The sequence below is a fragment of the Mobula hypostoma genome, chromosome 5 (assembly GCF_963921235.1).
Source record: "Mobula hypostoma chromosome 5, sMobHyp1.1, whole genome shotgun sequence".
Taxonomy (NCBI): Eukaryota; Metazoa; Chordata; class Chondrichthyes; order Myliobatiformes; family Myliobatidae; genus Mobula; species Mobula hypostoma.
In genome coordinates this window covers 23,424,816-23,430,815 of record NC_086101.1, presented here as the reverse complement: position 1 = coordinate 23,430,815, position 6,000 = coordinate 23,424,816, and positions in this window count along the sequence as shown.

Sequence of the window (6,000 nt, the reverse complement as noted above, 5' to 3'; positions counted from 1 at the left end):
AATGTATTTTTGTTGATCTCTAATAATAATTAATAAAAAAGATTTTAAATATAGACTTTCCATGAGGGATTGTGGCAGGCAATAATTGGCAGTCTGAGTCTTAAAGGCACAATAGCAGCCAACTATACTCCAGGGAACTGGCGATGTTCAGCTTGGACCATGACAATTTCTTTCTTTCTATATTAATACTATCATGGATAAAGTTTATTTTGAAATAGAATAATGCAGTTATATCAACACCTATTCTTGTACGACATTACTGGATTTTTGTTCGATGAAAAACATAGAATTAAACGGGGAATGGGAGACAAAAGGGGCAGAAAAAGAAATTCAGATACCTATCAGCTCTTCCTCATCCTGTCCAATATTGGAACACCCTGAAAGTTACAGCAGAATTTTGCCCTCAAATATTAACATCAGAATCTTACTGCAGGGATTTGTGTTTTAACTGTGCCCTTTACATAACAGGAAACAATACACCCAAACAACACACATAAAAGTTGCTGGTGAACGCAGCAGGCCAGGCAGCATCTATTGGAAAAGGTGCAGTCGACGTTTTGGGCCAGGACCCTTTGTCAGGACGCCTGCTGCATTCGCCAGCAACTTTTATGTGTGTTGCTTGAAATTCCAGAATCTGTAGATTTCCTCGTGTTTGCGTTTACGGTACACCCAAAACAGCTTTGAGGATCATGGAACAGGAGGCCCAGGGAGAAGGAAAGGGGGGAGGAACCCAGAGGATGGGCAAGGGGTATAGTCAGAGGGACAGAGGGAGAAAAAGGAGAGTGAGAGAAAGAATGTGTGTATAAAAATGTCCTGTCCCATGATCCTCTCATATCGCCTTTGCCAATCACCTGTCCAGCTCTTGGCTCCATCCCTCCCCCTCCTGTCTTCTCCTATCATTTTGGATCTCCCCCTCCTCCTCCCACTTTCAAATCTCTTACTAACTCTTCCTTCAGTTAGTCCTGACAAAGGGTATTGGCCTGAAATGTCGACTGTACCTCTTCCTAGAGATGCTGCCTGGCCTGCTGTGTTCACCAGCAACTTTGAGGTGTGTTGCTTGAACTTCCGGCATCTGCAGAATTCCTCTTGTCACACTTCATGTGGTTGCTTTGACTCTGCTCACTTGAAAACTTAGTTTGAAAGAACTTTATTTTGTTGTTTTGTTGTTCACTCTAATCATGCAGGTGTATTTTCTTCTTTAACATAAAACACAGAAAAGTACAGCACAGGAACATGCCATGCACCCATAATGTTATGTCAAACCAGCTGAAAAGCAAATCAAAAATACCCAGACATTATGTTGGAAACCACATTTTTTAATTTTACTTTTTGTAAGATCTGTACTTTTTTTAAGAGACTCATGGTAGACTCACTGGCAGCAAGCTAAACTAACAGTGTTCATCACCTTTCTCATTTTTCATTGGCTAACTATTACCCACATGATGTTATTGTTTTAATTATATAGTCTTTTAAGGATTTCTCTTTATCTTATCAGTAAAAGTGATAGATTTTGCAGAGGTGCCATTTTTATTCTTTATTTCTTTGTCTTACATCCCTTAACATTAATTCCCCTCTTAGCATCATTTTGCAGCCCTTTATTTAGTTTGCTTACATTTGTATGTTTGCTTGTACTCTAAAATAAACTAAAATCCTGGAATTAAGACTGCTCACAATTCTTGACTCCTGGAAAAACTCATAGGATCAGAAATCAAAGAAATCCAACAACTAATCCCTCCAGCCTACACAATGTCCATATTCCTCCATCTTCTTTACATTTATGTGCTGATCTAAAAGTCTCTTAAAAGCCTCTAATGTATTTGCCTCTACCACCAAACTGGGCAGCGCATTCCAGGCATCCACTCTCTTAGTAAAAACTTACCCCTCACATCCCCCTCGAACTTATCCCCTCTCACCTTCAATGCATGCCCTCTGGTATTAGACATTTCAACAGTGTATAATTTAATCCTAATAAGATCAAGTACCTTTCTCGCTTTTGTGTGTGATAATTCTTCAGTCAGGTTGACAAGGTGATGTAGTGGTGCCAGATCCAGGAGACACAAGCGATACTATAATCTGAAGCAGAAAATCACCAGGACTGAAGCAGGTTCATGACTCAAAACATCGATCAGCCCTTTTCCTCCGCACATACTTCAGCAGCTGAATCTATGCTGGGTCCAGGATCTCGATGAGCTGATTATTTGAGTCATTAGGTATAGTTAAAGTGGAGGCTGATAGGTTCTTGATTAGTACGGGCATCAAAGGTTACAGAGAGTTAGGGGAGAGGAGGAAGACAGGAGAACTCAGATGAGAGGGAAAATGATCGAATGGTGGGGCAGACTCGATGAGCAGAATGGCCTAGTTCTTCCCCTCGGTCTTTTGGTCCTATGGTCTAAGGATGTAGGGCAGAGTAATGGTGAGCTGTTAACACCAATGAGGCATATAGTACTTCTTTTATTATGAAAACAGACTTTATTCAAAAAAATACATTTACAATAAGAAAAAAACATTGAGAAGCTTCTTTCAGTTACTGTGCATCCTCAGTGCCCCTCAGTTTCCCAAATGATCCGGAGTTCATCCAGTTCCGACTCCTCGTTGCAGGTGAAGTCATCTGTGACAGTGAAGAATTCCCTTCCCAGAACCCATAGAGGAGTACTCCATTACTCCATTATCCTGTCTGGTATCCCCGATATTCTAAATATGCATTAAGAAATAAATATCAGAAAAATATTTACCCAGAGCCAAGGCCTTTTCTTGCCCGAGCCTCGTTCAGCCAAAGCCTCAACTCCATACTTTAATAATGGCCCGCTCGTACATTGTTCAGCTGGTTAACATGTGGGCTAACCCCAGCACATCCTTAGGTTGTGTTCGTTGCTAACGCAACTGATCCATTTCAGTGTGTTTCGATTACATGCGATAAATAGATGAATCTGAATTTGATTTGTTGAATATTTCATTATTACTGTTACAGTGATGGAGTAGAATTCAGCATGGGCAAGCCTCCTCCTCATGTCTGTATACATGAGATAAAGAATATATTAAAATCTCCCTATGCTCAGTTCCATAATGAGAAACAACCCAACACCATGTAATGTTCCACACTGGAACTAACTCCATGTATGTATTTAGGTCCCCACTGAGATTGACCCCTGTCACCTGCTCGATTAAAACTGAGACGGTACCCATGTCACATTTGGCTTCACACCGAGATAGGCACCATCACTTGTCCTGTTCCACTCGCCGGGATACGTCATTCATTCCCGTCTCATCTCCTGGGTCTCCCATGACAAGGATTCTGCACATCTGGTGATGCTCAGCACTGGGCAGCAGACTCTGTGTCTACAAATTTCACTCCATTTGAAGAGAGACCTCTTGTCCTGTTATGTGGCAGCAGTATTGCTGTTTTCTGCTGCTGATCCTGCGTTGTGTGCTTGTTGCAGGGCATACGGACAATGGCACAGGTTTAATCAGGAGTCCCAGCACAGAATGGAGTCACAGGCATTGTGCATGGTCCAGTTTGGGCATTTCACAGTGCTTTTGTTTATTCTATGTTTGTTTGTTGGAGGTTGATGTGTGGGATAGGGCTTGGCGAGTAATGGAGATAAAAGATGTTTACAGACCCTTCAAAGGTTCATTTGTTATCAAAGTATGTATGTGGTATACAGCTCTGAGATTTGTCCTCTCCAGATAGCCACGAAACAAAGAACCATAGAAGTCATTCAAGAAAAAAACATCAACACCCACCCCAGCACAAATAAAAACTTACTAATCACTCCAAACAAAGTCACCAACGGCAACAAGAGCATCAACAACCCCTTCCCCCAAACCAGAAAAACAAACTAGGCAGACCACAAGAACAACAAACCCCAAGCCAATCCTCGAACAAAAAACCTCATAAATTGTATTGCTCAGAAAGCCACAAGAAAGAACGGGCAAAAGCACAGAATATAAAAGACATGAAAGCAATGAGAGTTCAGTCCAATCTATAAATTGTAGAATTTTGGTAGCATCCTCCAACAGACTCGAGGAAGAGGGAGACCAACTGAACGCAGAAGCAGAGTCGGAGCAGCGAGGAAGATAGGTCACACAAGACATCTTATCCATTAGTAATGAGTGATAGACAGTCACCCACTGACACCTTATCCGGTAACAACAAGTGATACACGGTCACCCAGACACCTTATCCAGTAACAACGAATGATAGGCAGTCACTCAGACACCTTATCCAGTAACAACGAACGATAGACGGTCACTCAGACACCTTATCCAGTAGCAACGAGTGATAGACGGTCACCCACAGACACTTTATCCAGTAACAAAGAGAGATAGACAGTACACAGACGGTTACCCACAGACATCCAATCCAGTAACAATGAGTGATAGACGGTCACTCAGACATCTTATCCAGTAGCAACGAGTGATAAACGGTCACCCACAGACACTTTATCCAGTAACAAAGAGAGATAGACAGTACACAGACACCTTATCCGGTAACAACGAATGATAGATGGTCACTCAGACACCTTATCCAGTAGCAACAAGTGATAGACGGTCACTCAGACACCTTATCCAGTAGCAACGAGTGATAGATGGTCAGCCACAGACACTTTATCCAGTAACAAAGAGAGATAGACAGTACACAGACACCTTATCCGGTAACAACGAATGATAGATGGTCACTTAGACACCTTATCCAGTAATAAGCAACAGACGGTCACCCAGACACCTTATCCAGTACCAACGAGTGATAGAAGGTCACCCAGACACCTTAACCGGTAACAAGAAGCAATAGATGGTCACCCAAGCACTTTATCCGGTAACAACGAACAACAGACGGTCATCCACAGACATCCAATCCAGTAACAATGAGTGATAGACGGTCACCCAGACACCTTAACCGGTAACAGCGAGCGATAGACGGTCACCCAAACACCTTATCCGGTAACAACGAACGACAGACGGTCACCCACAGATATCCTATTCGGTAACAATAAATGATAGACGGTCACCCAACAGACACCTTATCCAGCAACAAGAGGCGGATAGTCGGCCCTGAACACTTGCTCACCTTCTGTATTGTTTCAATCTTCCTCAGTGCTCTAAGTGGCGATTAATGAACAGTTCATTCAGCACAATGGAGTCGATCGGGGACCTGCCATGTCTCTAAACTTCACCATGAGGCTGATCTCACTTGTCTCTTGGTATGTTCTTGGAGACAGCAGAGTGCTAGAGCACTCAATCAATCTCCAAACTGTAAATCGCTGACTCTAACTGTTCCAGTAACATATCTGAAATAAAGGAAGATGTACAAGAAGTGAAATTATCAATTTTGTGGACTACCTGGAGGACATTGCCCGAGGAATCGTTGTTCACTGGTAACATCCTGACCTTCGAGTTTATGATCAGAGTTATACATCCACAGTACAGACATGACAAACATACTTCAATGTGAACTTAAACAGTCTTAAATTATACATACTTGTGTAACAAAGCTAAATGTGACACATCTGTTCCTGTGCCTCACTGTTCTATGTTTGATGACACTGACTCCATGTTGACCACCAGCCATTCATTGAAACCAGTCTGAGATGGAAGAGTACCAACATAAACCAGAAACAGGTAAAGGTGACGATGATGAACCAGCGTGGTCTCCTCTCAACAGTACCAGTAGCCTTTCTGCAGGAAATCACAATCTGGGAGAGATGTGAGCCTGCACCTCCGCTCAGAATAAGGCAAGGATTGTCGTTATTCTGGCCTAGATATTTTGTTTTTGGATGTTGTCATGGAAGTCAGGAAAGTGGTTGGAGGATGTCTCTTATGGCACATACAAGGTACGGAAATGCCCAACCTCGAAAGGGCCAAGGGCTGGCTGTCCTTCAGCAGCTCCCACCACTGCTGAAGGACACAGAGGAGTTTGCGGCAGGAAATTAGTAAAACCCAAGGAGTTGATATCTTATATATATGTACATACACTGGGTATCATCTTCAAAATATTACATATTC